The sequence below is a fragment of the Natrix helvetica genome, assembly GCF_964273705.1.
Source record: "Natrix helvetica genome assembly, chromosome: 4".
In the NCBI taxonomy this organism is placed as follows: domain Eukaryota; kingdom Metazoa; phylum Chordata; class Lepidosauria; order Squamata; family Natricidae; genus Natrix; species Natrix helvetica.
Window position 1 is genome coordinate 4,703,202 of NC_138550.1, and position 17,630 is coordinate 4,720,831.

Here is a 17,630-nt window from a genome sequence, read left to right on the forward strand (position 1 = left end):
GGGAGGGAAGGAATGAAAGTAAGCAAGCAAGAAAAAGAAAAAGAAGGAAAGAAGAAGAAAGGAAAGAAAGGAAGGAAGGAGAGAGGGAGGGAGGGAGAGGGGAAAGGAAAGGAAAGGAAGGCAAATGAGAGAAAGAAGGAAGAGAAAGAAAGGAAAAGAAAGAAAGAAAGAGAGAGGGAGGGAAGGAATGAAAGTAAGCAAGCAAGAAAAAAAAGAAAGAAGAATGGAAGAAGAAAGGAAAGAAAGGAAGAAAGGAAAGAGAGAGGGAGGGATTGGAGAAAGGAAAAGGAAGGAAGGCAAGTGAGAGAAAGAAAGAACAAAAGAGAAAGAAAGGAAAAGAAAGAAAGAAAGAGAGAGGGAGGGAAGGAAGGAAAGTAAGCAAACAGGAAAAAGAAAGAAGGAAGAAAGGAAGAAAGGAAGAAAGGAAGAAAGGAAAGGGGGAGGGAAGAAAAGCAAATAACCAAGAAGAAAAGAAGGAAGGAAAGCAAGAAAGAAAGAGAAAAAGAAAGAAGGGAAGGGAAGGAAGGAAGGAAAGAGAGAAAAAAAGAAAGAAGAAAAAAAGAAAGAAAAAGAAAGAAAGGACCAAATTATATTAATTCAATCTTTTTGAAGGAAGAGAAAAACCCTTAATGCATTTTAAATAGTGCTTGACTTAAGACAACATTGGCACTGGAATTTCTGTTGTTAGGCAGGGTGGTTGTTAATTGAGTCACGCCCAATTTGGACATGCCCCACAAAGACACATTCAAAATTCAGGGGCGTGGCAACATTCCAGAGTCACAAAAGGGCTATTTGGGGACCCAAATAGGTGGCTCCCGATAGCAAAGTCAACATTTGCTTAACAACCGTGTTCCTAACTTAACAATGGCAACGATTCACTTAACAACCGTGGCAAGGAAGGTGGTAAATTGGGACCAAACACACTTAACAACAGCCTTGCCTAGCAATAGAAATTCTTGTCCCAATAATTATGATAAGTCGTGGACTCTTGCAATTAAATATGTTCGTGAATTGCCACTTCGCAAATTCAACACAGTTGTGCTGATGCTCAAGACTCTTATACAGGTAGGTCCTCAACTTACGACCACAATTAAGCCCAAAGTTTATGTTGCTAAGCGAGAAATTTGTGAAGTGAGCCTTCCCCCAATTTACGACTTTTCTCACCACCTTTGTTAAGTGAATCACTGCAGTTCTTGCATTAGAAACACGGTTGTTAAATGAATTTAGTTTCCCCCTGGACTTGGCTTGTCGGAAGGTCACAAAAGTGGATCACATAACCCCGGGGACACGGGCAACCATCATAAATGTGAATCAGTTGTCAAGCACCCAAAATTTGAATCACCTGACCACGGTGGATGCTGCAACGGTCGTAAGTGTGAGAAAGGGTCATAAGTCAGGTTTTTTTTAGTGCCGTTGTAACTTTGAATGGCCACTAAGTGAACTGTTGTAAGTCGAGGACTACCTGTAGTTATATATATTAATCTGATCATTAAAACCTGCCAGAGATGCCGTCACAAACCACACAACCTTTGCAGTGATTTCCTTTGCCACAAACTAAGGCTTTGTGTGTAGGTTTTTTTCTGCAACTGTCCCAGTTGTGCAATTTCTCCTAGTTATCTTACAGCTGGCGACAAGCCGTGTGTGTTTCCGACAGCAGTTCAAAATATTCTTCTTTTATAGATGCTTTTAATTGAATTTTGGCGGCTGCTATTTTTGCCATCCTGCTTTTAAGAGTCTGCCGGTCGATAGAATCCTATTCTGTACCCTTGAACTGGGATCATTATATCATTTTCTATCTATATATCTATATATATAAATGTGCGTGTGTGTATGTGTGTGTTCCAGCACAACTCTGGAATGCCTCGAGCAATTTCAACCAAACTTGATGACTTACTCTCTGGAAAAAAAAATACTGTGGAGGTAAGACACCTCTAAAATCCCTCAGGGTATGTGTTCTGTTAAGAATCAGCCTGTTGTGCCTTAAGATGGCTTCTACTGTACTGCCTTAAAATGGCTTCTACTGTACAGCGCAGTGGAGTTGCCGTGATAACGGCTTCACAGTCCTCCACAAGGGGGCTCCCTCTGGTAAGGGGGAAAATCAAACATTAGAATTTATGTTTGGTCCAGACATATTCCCCTTATAAATAAATACCCAAGCAACGCCGAGTTATCGGCTAGTTAATAATAAAAAATGGTTTAATAATATTACGGTATATGGAAATAGATGTACATCCATCCGTTTCCGAATTTTGGATCCGGGTTGATATTGCCTGCTGTATAGCATGAACTTCCTTAAATAACTTTTGTTCTTTCCTATCTTTTTTTAAAAGGGTTTTGGGTTTTTTTGCCTTTAATCCTCAATCTGAGGTTAAAAATTTATCAACTTAAACATCGGATGCTTTAAAAACAGCTAAGAGCCGAAGTCTTCTTTGCTTTTTAGAAAAAAATGCAGGAAAAAAAACCAGAGTCTAAAAATAAGTTTGTCTGTAAGCTTCCCACACAGGTGACTGTTAAACTAGAGGAAAAGATTATGCTATGCTGTGGGCGTATTTATATTTCCAAAAATGTCGAACAGCCATACAGGATAGTCCTTGACTTCCGACAGTTTGTTTAGTGACGGTTTGAAGTTACAACGGCATTGAAAAAAGCAAAAGAGCATTTTTCACACTTAAAAGGCAGTTGCAACATCCCCATGGTGGCGTGATCGAAATTCAGATGTTTAGCAACTGGCTCATATTTATAATGGTGTCCCGGGGTCACAAGTCCCTTTTTTCAGTGCCGTTGTAACATCAAATGGTCACTAAATGAAGTGCCGTAAGTCAAGGACTACCTGTAATCTAGAGGGACCCCCTGCTCCTCTCAGCCAATCGAGCCAGAAAGCCTGGGTGTCTGTGTTTGTAGAAGCTTTGAATGTCAATCCTGTAATAGATAGCTTGCATCTTACACGCTGCAGCTGCAGGATTTCTTAATTAACTGTACTTCTGGTTCCTGCAATATAATTAAGTGGTCTATTAATAGCCGTGTCCTTGAATCACCTCTGAGCTAAGCTTATCGATTCAATACTGCTTGGAGAGAATTATATTGTTCTGTTCTGCTCTGTTCTATTCTAATTATACTATTTTATTCTATTCAAATTATTCTATTCTATTCTAATTATTCTATTCTATTCTAATTATACTATTCTATTCAAATTATTTTATTCTATTCTAATTATACTATTCTACCCTAATTATTCTATTCTATTCTATTCTGTATTCTAATTATACTATTCTACCCTAATTATTCTATTCTATTCTGTATTCTATTCTAATTATATTGTTCTGTTCTATTCTATCCTAATTATTCTATTCTATTCTAATTATACTATTCTATTCTGTATTCTATTCTAATTATATTGTTCTGTTCTATTCTATCCTGATTATTCTATTCTATTCTAATTATACTATTCTATTCAATTCTAATTATATTGTTTTGTTCTGTTCTATTCTATCCTAATTATTCTATTCTATTCTAATTATACTATTCTATTCTATTGTTTTGTTCTAATTATATTGTTCTGTTCTATTCTATCCTAATTATTCTATTCTATTCTAATTATACTATTCTATTCTGTATTCTATTCTAATTATATTGTTCTGTTCTGTTCTATTCTATTCTATCCTAATTATTCTATTCTATTCTAATTATACTATTCTATTCTGTATTCTATCCTAATTATATTGTTCTGTTCTATTCTATCCTAATTATTCTATTCTATTCTAATTATACTATTCTATTCTATATTCTATTCTAATTATATTGTTCTGTTCTGTTCTATCCTAATTATTCTATTCTATTCTAATTATACTATTCTATTCTGTATTCAGTTCTAATTATATTGTTTTGTTTTGTTCTGTTCTATTCTATCCTAATTATTCTATTCTATTCTAATTATACTATTCTATTCTGTATTGTATTTTAATTGTATTAGAATAGAATCCAGCGGCCCTCCTAAGCTTCGTTTTTGCTAGCAGAGGCACAGCAGGCCAGTCCACTGTTTCCAGGGTGGCCCCACCAACCACATCTAAGCACCCGGCGGGCTGGATGCGGCCCCCGGGCCTTGAGTTTGACACCCCTGCTCTAGGACAAAAGGATGGGGTTGCTTCAGGTCTGCTTACGTTCCAAGGCGCACCGTAACCTTAGATTCAAATTAAATTCATATTGAATTTTAATTTGAAGTCCCACCATAATGAACCTGCGCAGCTCTTCAAGGGTTTTATTGCACGAATCCTATTGCACAAGTCTTACCAAGCGGTCTTCTTTCAAAGGATCAGAGTTTCTATAAAAATTGTCCCCAACTGCTTAAATTGGGCCATCGTCTGGATTTCCAAGGACCTGCGGAAGTGGGAGAAAACAGGCAGTATCCTATCTGAAAACAGGATTATTATACTGAAGGCTAGCTGGAAAACTGGGAATTATATGACATTTTCTGAGCATCAGGTAAGGTGAGGCTAGCTGTTTCCTCCCAACCTTGGTTCCTAATGGGGAATACCTTCCAAACTTCTGGACTTCAACTCCCAGAATTCCTTGGGCATTGCAGAGGATTCTGGAAGTTGAAACCCACCCATCCAAGTTTTCCAGTTAAGCAAACATGACCTTACACTGGTTTTTCTCAACTATAGTCACCTTAAGCTCTGCGAACTCCGACTCTCAGAATTCCTTGGGCATTGCAAAGGATCCTGGATGTTGAAGTCCACCCATCTGGGTATTCCAATTAAGCAAACAACACTTTAGACTTTAGACCAGTGTTTCCCAACTTTAGCAATCTTAAGCCGTGTGGACTTCAACTCCCAGAATTCCACAAGGCTTAACATTGCCAAGGTTGAGAAAATCCTTCCTTAGACAAATATTTGCCCATAAAAAGAAAGGAAAAGGAAGATCGGGAATTGAACCAGAATTATCTGCACAGTGCAGCTAAAGTGGATGGGGACCACATCACATTTGGGGGTGCAATTAGAGAGATAGAAGGATAGATGGACAGACGGACGGATAGACAGACAGACAGACACACACACACATGATAGACAGACACACACACACACACACACACAATAGATAGATAGATAGACAGACAGACAGACAGATAGACAGAGACACATGATAGGTAGGTAAGTAGATAGATAGATAGATAGATGATAGATAGATAGATAGATAGATAGATAGATAGATAGATAGATAGATAGATGGATGATAGACAAATACATGATTGATAGATAGATACACAGACAGACTGACACACACACACACACACACAAATATGATAGATAGGTAGGTAGGTACAGTAGATAGATAGGTGATAGATAGATAGAAAGACACATGATAGATAGACAGACATGATAGATAGACAGACAGACACATGATTGATAGATAGACAGACACAAGATAAATAGATATAGATAGATAGATAGATAGATAGATAGATAGATAGATAGATAGATAGATAGATGATAGATGATAGACAGATACATGATAGAGTTATAGACAGACAGATAATGATAGATAGACAGACAGACACATGATAGATAGGTAGACACAAGATAGATAGATATATACATACATACATAATAGATAAGAGATAAAATAACTTGTCACTTTGAATGTACAATTTCTCTCTCATTACTCTCTGTCTTCTTTATTTCAATCTTATCTGACTAGTCTCATTACCTATCTATCTATCTATCTATCTATCTATCATCTATCTATCTATCTATCTATCTATCTATCTATCTATCTATCTATCATCATCTATCTATCTATCTATCCATCCATCATCTTTGCCTTGAAAGTGGATGGAATGACAGTAGGTCCTTGCACAGATGTTACTTAACATTCCTTTTATTTCTCCAAATAATCTGCATTTACCCAACCCCCAGAGGAAGCAAGCAATGGGGGGAAGGAAAAGCATGCTGCAATTAAGGGCAATGGGCAGGGCAGGAGTGGATGATGGGCACTGTTACCCCACGGATTTGGCTGGATCTGTTTTTTTTTAATCTTAATCTTTATTCTTTTATTCATTATTGGTCAAGTGGGATTGGACACACAAGGAATTTGTCTTTGGTGCATATAGCCTTGCTTCCTTTGCGTGTTTTTTTCTGCCTTGCATTCCTCCCCCCCCCCCCAAAAAAAAACTTTGATGGCAGTAAAACTCCCAGGAATAAGGGAGGGGAGACCCCGGAAAACCATCCTGCCCGGGCCCACCTGGTGCTGAGCCAGTCTCCCATTCATTGGAGGTCCTGGAGCCTCCGCCTTCTCCCCCCTCCACCGGCTCCGGGGCAACGCCTACCTTTTCTCCCCCGTCGGTCAATCCGCCGTCACTCCGGCGCAGGAGGGAAGAGAGACCGCCGTGGGAAAAGATGAAGGCGGTGGGGGAAGCCCGCTTTGGAAAGAAGAGCCGGAGGAGGGGGGAGGAGGAGGAGGAGGAGAGAAGAGCCGGTCGGGCGCAAGGCTTCTTGGGAAATGGAGTTCTCCGGCACTTCTCCGGTCAGCCCAGTCTAGGGGACTCTGGGGAAGGCGGGGTGGTGGTGGAGCGAGAGAGCGATCAGCTGGAGGCTGGAATTGGCATACGGGAAAGGAGGGGGGAGAGGAAGAGAATAGATATTGAGTGGAGAGAAAGATGGATGGTTAAATTGATGAAAGGAAAGGATAGATTTTGAGAGGGAAAGAGAGAGAGAGAGAGAGAGAGAGAGAGAGAGAGAGAGAGAGAGAGAGAGGGTAGATAGATAACGGATAAAAAAGTACACTGCCTAGTCACTTTTTGTGAGATGGACTACTAAGTAAATAAGAGTCAGAGACAATAGGTAGATAGGTAGGTAGGTAGGTAGGTAGGTAGGTAGGTAGATAGATAGATAGATAGATAGATAGATAGATAGATAGATAGATAGATAGATAGATAGATAAATAGATAGATGTAGGTAGGTAGGTAGGTAGGTAGATAGATAGATAGATAGATAGATAGATAGATAGATAGATAGATGTAGGTAGGTAGGTAGGTAGATAGATAGATAAATAGATAGATAGATAAATAGATAGATGTAGGTAGGTAGGTAGGTAGGTAGGTAGGTAGGTAGATAGATAGATAGATAGATAGATAGATGTAGGTAGGTAGGTAGGTAGGTAGGTAGATAGATAGATAGATAGATAGATAGATAGATAGATAGATAGATAGATAGATAGATAGATGATAGATAGATGATAGATAGATGATAGATAGATAGATAGATAGATACTGAGTGGAGAGAGAGATGGATAGGTAAAGATAGATTTTGAGGGGAGGAAAAGTCGAGAGAAAGAGAGAGAGGGTAGATAGATAATAGATAAAAAAATTACACCGCCTGATCACTTTTTGTGAGATGGACTGCTACATAAATTAAGAGAGAGAGAGAGAGAGAGAGAGAATAATTGGATAGATATTGAGTGGAGAGAAAGATGAATGGGTAAGTTGATGGAAAGATAGATTTTGAGAGGGAAAAAGTCGAGAGAAAGAGAGAGAGGGATGGGTGTAGTTAGATAATATAAAGGTACACCAGCTAAAGTCAGTTTTTGTAGGATGGACTGCTACATAAATGAGAGAGAGAGAGAGAGAGAGAGAGAGAGAAGGGAGAGAGAGAGAGAGAGAGAGAGAGAGAGAGAGAGAGAAGGAGAGAGAAGGGAGAGAGAGAGAGAGAGAGAGAGAGAGAGAGAGAGAGAGAGAGAGAGAGAGAGAGAGAGAGAGAGAGAGAGAGAGAGGAGTACTGATAGAGATAGACAGACAGACAGGAAAGAGAAATGAATGGATAGATGTATAGATTTGAGAGAGAGAGAATGAGTGAGAGAGAGGGGGAGAGGGAGAGATGCTGGGCAGTTAGTCAATGGCCAGATATACACCGCTCAGAGTCACGTTTTGTGAGATGGACGGCTTTATATAGCCGATAATTGAATAACAGACGAGAGAGAGAGGGAGAGAGAGAGCGAGCTAAGAAACGAGAGCCTCCGCAAACCAGTAGAGAGAGAGAGAGAGAGAAAGAGAGAGAGAGAGAGAGAGCTCAGCGCGCGGCCAGCGGATTCGTTCCAAAGTGCGGGAGGTTCTCCCTGCGGTCGGGCGCCGGCTGCCGCAGCCTCTGGCGCCCTCGAACTGCACCAGCTGGGTAGATCCGCCACCGCTGACACCGCCTGGGCTTTGCAGAAAGAGAGAGCGAGAGAGGAGGAGCAAGGGCGGCCTCGCAGGGGGCGATCCCTGCAGACAGAGAGAGCCAGTGGGGAGATCTCTCTCTCCCCCTCCACCCCACCCCAAGGGAGCCGCTTCCTTAAGATGGAGCAAGGGATCGCCCCCTTCCCACCCGCGCTGCCTCCGGAGTGGATCCCAGCGTGCCGGAGAGGGTGGAGCGCTGACGGCCAGCAGGTAAAGAGACGGGGCTGGCCGGGTGGAAGGCGGGACCGGGACCGGGACTTGGGGAAGGGGGTGGGGGGAAGCGATCGAGGGTTTGCGATCAGGCTTATCAGAAGCAGTAGAGGCGGTCCTCGACTTAGGACCACGAGTGAGCCCCATATTTCTGTTGCTGAGTGAGGCATTTGCTAAGTGAATTTTGCCCCCTTTACCACCTTTCTTAAGTGAATTGCTGCAGTTGTTAAGTAGTAGTAACACGTTTGTTAAGTCTATGTCTCTCTCTCTCTCCCAGTATCAATCTATCATTTCTCCCTCTTTCACAAAATATATCCATTTATGTTGTTTTTTTATGTTTAAAAATAATAATAAAAAAATCCATCTATCCTCTCATCCCTCCTTTCTTTCTTTCTTTCTTTCTTTCTTTCTTTCTTTCTTTCTTTCTTTCTTTCTTTCTTTCTTTCTATCTATCTATCTCTATCTTTCTATTGTATATCTATCTATCTATCTATCTATCTATCATATCTATCTATCTATCTATCTATCTATCTATCTATCTATCATCTATCTATCTATCTATCTATCTATCTCTATATCATCTAACATGTCTATCTGTCTGTCTGTCTGTCTGACCATCCGTCCGTCTGTTTGTATCTCTCTCTCTATCTTTCTCTCTACATCATCTATCTGTCTATCCGTCCACATACATACATACATACATACATACATACATACATACCTTGTTTTCCCAAAAATAAGGCCTTCTTGGATAAAAAGTCAATCAGGCTTTTGAGTGCATGTGCTAAAATAAGCCCTCCACCCAAAACATTGCAACACCGCAGCTGCCATGAGGTGACCACGCCCACCACCTCCTGCACCTCAAAAATATTAAGACCTCCCCGAAAATAAGACCAAGCGCTTATTTCAGGGGGTCAAAAGAGAATAAGACCCTGTCTTATTTTCAGGGAAACATGATACATACATACATGCATATATAAGTTAGTAATTGATTTGTAATTCCACTTTGGAATTCATTGCCACAAGATATGGGCTAGGAATCTGTTTGGCTGTCTTCACAAAAAGGGTTAGATCATCCATTCACGGATGCTTTGGAGATCCATGGCTCTTAGCCTTAATGATCCTGGGATGCTTCTGGAGGCCATCTCCTGGGCAATGGGTGGATTTGCTTAGTCAGTTGGGAAGAACACACTGCTGGACGAGATGGGCCAGAGATCCCAACTCCCGTAGCTTATGTTTCCAACTCAGAAAAAAATATTTATCTCCCTCCCCCAAAAAAGTTTATTTACAGGAAGATGTTGATGCTTCTGAGGGTAGAACAAGTAGCAATGGGTGGAAACTAATCAAGGAGAGAAGCAACATAGAACTGAGGAGAAATTTCCTGACAGTTAGAACAATTAACCTGTGGAACTCCTTGCCTCCAGAAGTTGTGAATGCCCCAACACTGGAAATCTTTAAAAAGATGTTGGATAACCATTTGTCTGAAGTGGTGTAGGGTTTCCTGCCTAAGCAGGGGGTTGGACTAGAAGATCTCCAAAGTCCCTTCCAACTCTGTTATTCTATTCTATTCTTCCCATTGTAGCAGGAAAGTTTTGATTTATTCATGTATTTATGTTTTCATTCATTCATATCCCCCATTATATTGTTTTTATAAATAATAGAAGCCACGTGATCCTGGGATGATGTAACCATCATAAATACATATAAATACTCCTCGACTTGCAACAGATCATTGTACAGCCCTTTGAAGTTACAACAGCACTGAAAAAAGTGACTTATCTGCATTTTCTCACTTATGACCGTTGCAGCATTAATATGGCCATGTGATCCAAAATTCGGACGCTTGGCCATTGGCTCATATTTATGACGTTTGTACTGTCCTGGGTGTCATGCCATCCCCTTTTACAAAGTCAATGGGGAAGCCAGATTCGCTTAACAACCATGTGACTCATTTAACAACCGCAGGGATTCACTTAACCGCCGTCTTAAAATCAGCAAAACTCATTTAACTGTCTCGCTTAGCAACATAAATTTTGGGCTCGATTATGGTTGTAAATCCAGGACTACCTGTAGAACAGGGGTGTCCAAACTTGGGAACTTTAAGACTTGTGGATTTCAACTCCCAGAATTCCCCAGCCAGCCATGCTGGCTGAGGAATTCTGGGAGTTGAAGTCCACAAGTCTTGAAGTTCCCAAGTTTGGACACCCCTGCTGTAGAAGGATCTGAATTTTTGATCATGTGACCATGCGGAGGCTGCAGCGGTCGTAAGGGTGAAAAATGGTCGTAAGTCACTTTTTTTCAGTGCCTTGGTAACTTCAAAACGGTCACTAAATGAGCTGTGATAGGTTGAGGACTATCTGTACGCAACCCCACAAGATTGGATTAATAGCACAATATCCGTTAAAGCAGGGGTACCCCACCTCCGGTCCGTGGCCCCACACTGGGCCACGGCATGCCCGAAAACCGGGCCACACAAATAAGCGAAGCCCCATCCGCGAGATGCAGGCATAATGCGAAACCACGCACTCTCTGCTGGGGGTTTGTGGGGAGTCGTGAAAACCTCTAGCTAGGATTCAGTGCAGTTCAGAGAACCCCCAAATCCCACTCCTGGCTGTCCCTGCCTCCCTTTCCCTCCCGGGGGACTCCATGCAGCCTGTTTTGGGTGCAGGTAAGTTCAGGCCGCGCATGGAGGCTTAGGGAGGGTGAAAAACCGGCCTGCCGGAAGTTCAGGAAGTCAGAAATAGCCTCCAGATCTGGGGGGGGGGCATTTTCGCCCTCCGGAGTCTGAGGAGGGCTAAAACACCCCCCACTATGGTGCAGAAGGGCGACTAGTAGGCTACTCACCCACTCAGCAACCAGGCAGAGAACCCCTTGCTAAAATGTAGAAGCCGACCTCTGTCTATGATCCACGGAAAAAAACTCTCCCCGCAGAACCGTTCCCTGGTGCCCAAAAGATAGGAGGCCACGGAGTTAAAACACACAGGTTTACAGTCCAAAAGTGGTACCCATCCATCAAAGCATTTGGTCCCTGAACAAAATTGCTTCATCGCATCTCCGATCTGACCGGAGTGACTTTCGATCAATAGATGATGGATTTAGGCAGAGAACTGCTGAGTCATGCTGCAATGTTCTTCTTCGCAAGACGAGAGGACGCCCGCCGAACCCTGCCTGGATTTGGGTTTCCTCCCGAGTAGACGGTGAAGTATGGTACCACATCCGTTCCGCTCAGTGGTGGGTTCCTCTTCCCGTCGCCACTGGTACGGTGCTCAAGGGGCCGCGCATCCTTTCGTGCACACTCGCTGCACAGGCATGCGCAATCCACCGCCCCTGCGACACCCAGCTGCTTGTCGGAACTCGCACAGCCTCCGCATGTAGTGCACGCATGCACAGTTGCCGGTTGCTTTAAAAACCGGTATAGAACGCGGGTGGGCGGGCGGGCCAAATGAGCCACCATACCTGTACACTGTCAGCTGCTCCCGGCTACTACCAGTACTCCCGTACCGGGCTGTACCGGCTGGAACCCACCCCTGGTTCTGAACCTCAATTTTTCCACCTCGTTTCGGAGGCTGCCGAGTGGATCCTTTCAATCAGCTGAACAAACCAAATTGTCCCGTTTCAAACCCTCTCCTGTCCAATTCTCATTTCTCGAAAGGGAGGCTTTCCTTGGAAGGTTACAGCTTAAGGGCAAATTGTTAGCAATGCGTTTGAAAAAGCAAATTGAAAATCTCTCTCTCTCTCTCTCTCTCTCTCTCTCTCTCTCTCTCTCTCTCTCTGTCTATCTATCTATCTATCATCTATCTATCTATCTATCTATCTATCTATCTATCATCTATCTATCTATCTATCTATCTATCTATCTATCATCTATCTATCTATCTATCATCTATCTATCTATCTATCTATCTATCTATCATCTATCTATCTATCTATCTATCTATCTATCATCTATCTATCTATCTATCATCTATCTATTTATCTATCTATCTATCTATCTATCTATCTATCTATCTATCTATCTATCATCTATCTATCTATCATCTATCATCTATCTATCTATCTATCTATCTATCTATCTATCTATCTATCTATCTATCTATCTATCTATCTATCTATCATCTATCTATCTATCTATCTATCTATCATCTATCTATCTATCATCTATCAACTATCTATCTATCTATCTATCTATCTATCTATCTATCTATCTATCTATCTATCTATCTATCTATCATCTATGCCAAATACCACTTACTCATCTCCAGAACTGTAAAGCCTACAAACTTAAAATTTGACACGGATGTTTCTCTTGGCTTTTAGGTGCTCGCTAAGAAAGGATTTTTCGAAATGACTATCAGATCATTAGTATTTCTTATACGGTAATTAACATGCTCTGATGCTAAGGAGTTCTACTCCCCCTCCCCACCTGAAAAGAACTCTGTTCCAACTGCCAGTTGGGTATAATTCTTTTACGTAATAAAATTATTATTATTATTTTTTTAAAAAAGATTCCCTCAGCCGCTCTCTCGCTCCGGGTTCTCAACATCGATTTTGCTGCAGGGAGAAGTTTAAGCGAAGGGCAGTGTTTTGCAAAATGCAGTATATTTTCTTGGCAGCAGCCGGGAAACAGCTTGCATGGTGTCCTTCCAGCGTACCCTTACAAAATTCAGGATTTCCCCTCCTGCTCTCCCAGCATCACCGGGTTGGAAGATGGAGGCTTTACCCGTGGAGAAGAATCCCCTGCTTGCTTCAGGTATTCCAATGAAAGCTTTCCAAAATGAGGGATTTCTGATCTCTGGAGAGAAGCTGGAGGATCGTTTTGGAAATAGCGAGATAAAGATCTCATAGTCCCAGCTGCTTTGTTAGGAACTGTAAGGCCGAGACTGGGAGGGAATCTGTCTCTCTGAATTTATTTCTGAATCTGAATTTATTGTTCTGGGTCCTGCGTGCTGGAAGGAGGGAGGAGAGGAGAGGAAAGGTTTTTATTGTACTGAGCATCCTTTTCAGTATTTTAAGAATGGTGTCATATTTCCCCTTGAATCCTCTTTTCTCAACCCAGAAACCCGCAACTCTTTCTTTCTTTCTTTCTTTCTTTCTTTCTTTCTTTCTTTCTTTCTTTCTTTCTTTCTTTCTTTCTTTCCTTCCTTCCTTCCTTCCTTCTTTCTTTATCTCTTTCTTCTTCCCTCCCTCCTTCCCTGTATTTTTAGTCATTTAGCTATTTAATTAGTTAGTTCTCATTCGAAAATGATGCATTTATAAACTCTTCCTCTGTTCCTTCTTTCTTCCTTCTTTCCTTCTCCTTCTCTTCTTCCTTCCTTCCTTTTTCTTCTTCCTCCCTCCCTCCCTTTCTTCCCTTCTTCTTTCTTTCTTTCCTTCTTTCTTCCTTCTCCTTCACCTCCCCCTCCCTTCCTTCCTGTCTGTCTCCCTTGTTTCCCTCCCTCCTTCTTTCTTTCTTTCTTTCTTTCTTTCTTTCTTTCTTTCTTTCTTTCTTTCTTTCTTTCTTTCTTTCTTCCTTCCTTCCTTCCTTCCTTCCTTCCTTCCTTCTTTCTTTCCTTCTTTCTGCCTCTCACTTTCTCTTTCCCTCTTTCTTTCTTTCAATTTGGAAGTAGACCCAGAACAGCTCTGACCAAAACAAAATAAAGCCAGTTAAATTCTACAGTGTTTAATTGTGCCTATTTAGTGCTTGTGATTTTTGCATCTTTGAGGCTGTGGCATGCAGTCAGGCAGGTCCAGAGTAAGTTTTTAAGTGGTTCAAAGTCCTCACTTGAAAGTTACGCTGATTATTTTTTGTAGATTCACAAACGATTGACAGAATACTCCTTGTGCCTCTTTCTTAATAATTAAAAGAACGAGTCCTTCATTTTAAAGCCCGAGGAGATTAAAGCAAATGGTTGAATATCTTCAGGTCCTGGAACTTATTTTAAATAAAAGGTACAGTGCTTTCCTTTTAAACAAAACAGCCTGTGAAAATAAAATCTCAGATGCAATTAATCTGATTAGCTTTTTAGGACACATGTAATAAAACAGGTTCATAGATTCATAGGTCACTACCACAGTTCAGCGGTTCGAATCCCTAGTGCCGCGTAACGGAGTGAGCTCCCGTGACTTGCCCCAGCTTCTGCCAACCTAGCAGTTCGAAAGCACTTAAAAAAATGCAAGTAGTAAAATAGGGACCACCTTTGGTGGGCATGGCAGGGGAAGGATACGGCAAAATCTCCATTCCCACCCCACTCTGGGGGCAGCCAGAGGTAGTTCTCTAAACTAGTGAAAATTTCCGCTACTGGCTCTCCAGAACCTGCTGGATTTCACCCCTGGTCCAAGGTCCCTTTCAATTCTTGCTATTCTATTCAATGGGTTATGGCAAAGTCCGATGAATGGAAACTCGTATCTTGCAAAGTCCTTCATTTTATTTTGCAAAGCAGAAGCAAGATTTTGTGTGACCTTACCTTACCACTCTTCCATGTCATCCTAAAGAATAGTTTGGCCTTTTTCTTTTTGGTAGAGGTTGAGAGATTGAATAAAGCATGCCAAAAATAAAGGCAGAATCTATACCGGACTGAAACATAATCTTTTATTCCCAAAAAGTATCTCTGTGGTCCCAATGGAAGCTGTAACCTTCCTTAGATATTAAAAGGTCCAAAAATCCATCACCCAGGATCCAGAAAGAGTCCTGAATACTTGAATTAAGTATTCCCATCGGACAACTCTTGACGTATTAACAGTAGTTTATTTAGTGACTGCTAAAAGTTATGAATGCATTGAAAAAGTGACTTATGACGTAATGACAATTGTAGCATCCCCAGGATCACATGATCAAAATTCAGGGGCTTGGCAACTGACTCATATTTATGACGGTCGCAGTGTCCTTGCGGTGTGTGTCACGTGATCTCCTTTTTTGTCCTTCTGACCAGCAAAGGGGGAAGCCAGGTTCACTTAACAACCATCTTCCTGACTTAACAACTGCAGTGATTCCCTTAACAACGGTGCTGGGAAAAGGCGTAAAGATGGGATAAAACCCACGGAACAAATTCCCCGCTTAACGACAGACATGGGCTCGATTGTGGCCATGGATGGAAACCGATCAAGGAGAGGAACCAACCTAGAACTAAGGAGACATTTCCTGACAGTGAGAACAGTTACCAGTGGAACGACTTGCCACTGGAAGTTGTGGGTGCTCCATCCCGGGTGTTCTGACTGAGGCTTCCCGAGAGCCTGAAGCAAACTCCTGCTCCTGACAAAAAAAACCTTTATTAATTTATTCTGAATTCTGCTCATTCACATCCAGCAAAGTCTTTCAAGGGAGGACTTACAGTCACAGACCTTATCTGGCTTGGAGAGCTGCCAGGCCGATCTCTGCAAAAGTTGGCAAGGAGTCTCGGAGAGTCACGAACCAATTAAGTTAACTACAATACAATACAATAGCAGAGTTGGAAGGGACCTTGGAGGTCTTCTAGTCCAACCCCCTGCCTAGGCAGGAAACTTTATACTGTTTCAGACAAATGGCTATCCAACATCTTCTTAAAGACTTCCAGTGTTGGGGCATTCACAACTTCTGGAGGCAACTTCTGTTCCACTGATTCATTGTTCTAACTGTCAGGAAATTTCTCCTCAGTTCTAAGTTGCTTCTCTCCTTGATTAGTTTCTACCCATTGCTTCTTGTTGTGCCTTCAGGTCCCTTGGAGAATAGTTTGACTCCCTCTTCTTTGTGGCAATCCCTGAGATATTGGAACACTGCTATCATGTCTCCCCTAGTCCTTCTTTTCATTAAACTAGACACACCCAGTTCCTGCAACCGTTCTTCATAGGTTTTAGTCTCCAGTCCCCTAATCCTCTTTGTTGCTCTTCTCTGCAATCTTTCTAGAGTCTCCACATCTTTTCTACATCGTGGCGACCAAAACTGAATGCAGTATTCCAAGTGTGGCCTTACCAAGACATTATAAAGTGGTATTAACCCTTCACGTGATCTTGATTCTGTCCCTCTGTTGATGCAGCCTAGAACTGTGTTGGTTTTTTTGGCAGCTGCTGCACACGGCTGGCTCCTATTTAGATGGTTGTCCACTAGGACTCCAAGATCCCTCTCACAGTTACTACTATTGAACTAATTGTCTCCTGCAAACTCCACTCCCCTGACGCTCCTCTTTGATTTCCTCTGGGAGGGCCATTCATCTGGCCCCCTCTCTTCCTCCGACACAGAGCCCGCATCAGAGCCTTCCCCAGACTCCAGGACTGGCCCAGGTTCCTCCCCAACCTCCTCACTGTCCGAATCTGCTGCCAGTTCCGCTGGCTGCTGGCAGGCCACAATGCCTGGAGGTTTTAAAGAAGAGATTGGACAACCCATTGTCTAGAATGGTAGAGGATCTCCTGCTAATACAGGGGGTCAGGCTAGAAGACCTCCAAGGTCTCTTCCACCGTTATTGTTTTATGTTCTGGTTTTCTTCCAGGAAGGATTGACTAGAAGGCAGATTTGGATGTCATAGGGCAAGCAGGGGATTTTCCCCCAGTTAGGAAAACCAAGAATCATAAACTCGAATATTATACAGACTGACTTTTCCGTGTTTGGTTCAGATATTGCAAGAGCCTCAGGAAGTTCCCGAGGTCTTGAATTCCTTCGTGAGTGATGATGTCCGATGAACTGTGGAAAAAGACAGTGATGCAATTTTGGGGGTTGATAGAACAGGAATGAAAGATAACGAGGTCAGCGGAATTTTCTTTTCCTAGTTGCTGCTATTTTTATGGCCCGGGCCCCAAGCTTTCAAGGAGGTGAAAGGAGACGCAGGGGGAAAAATATTGTCTGTTCCCAGAGAAAACACAGAATATCTAAGCAAAAGAGAGAGAGAGGGAAAAAAAAGGTATCTCCATCTGGAAATATTTTGCTTTTGACTGGATTGTAATCAGCTACAGGTAAGTCCCTGATTTATGCATAAAAAACAGAAGGTGATATGCTTCAAAAGAAAATTTGTGTGGGAACGACTTCCCAAAATACCTCAGAATAATAGAATAACAGACTTGGATGGGACCTTGGAGGTCTTCTAGTCCAACCCTCTGATTAAACAGGAGACCCTATAGACATTTTAGACAAGTGGTTGTCCACTCTCTTCTTAAAAACCTCCAGGGTTGTAACACCCACAATTTCTAGTGGCAAGCTGTTCCACTGGTTAATTGTTCTCGCTGTCAGGAAATTTCTCCTTAGTTCTAGGTTGCTTTTCTCTGCAGCGGT

The 17,630-nt window shown here is 42.0% G+C and overlaps 1 protein-coding gene across 2 annotated transcripts in view; it reads right to left on the reverse strand.

Annotated features, from left to right (window-relative positions):
• KCTD21 (potassium channel tetramerization domain containing 21) overlaps positions 1-6,549 on the reverse strand; it is an 8,580-nt gene extending 2,031 nt beyond the window's left edge. The window contains exons 1-2 of one of the 2 annotated variants that reach the window (XM_081949881.1): positions 6,323-6,549; positions 4,288-4,374 (exon numbers count right to left, since the gene is read on the reverse strand). The gene's annotated coding sequence lies outside the window, so the exon portion shown is untranslated. Of the gene's footprint in view, positions 1-4,287; positions 4,375-6,237 lie in introns of both variants that reach the window. The other variant, XM_081949882.1, reaches the window with a different exon arrangement.
• Between the last annotated feature and the right edge of the window lie 11,081 nt (positions 6,550-17,630).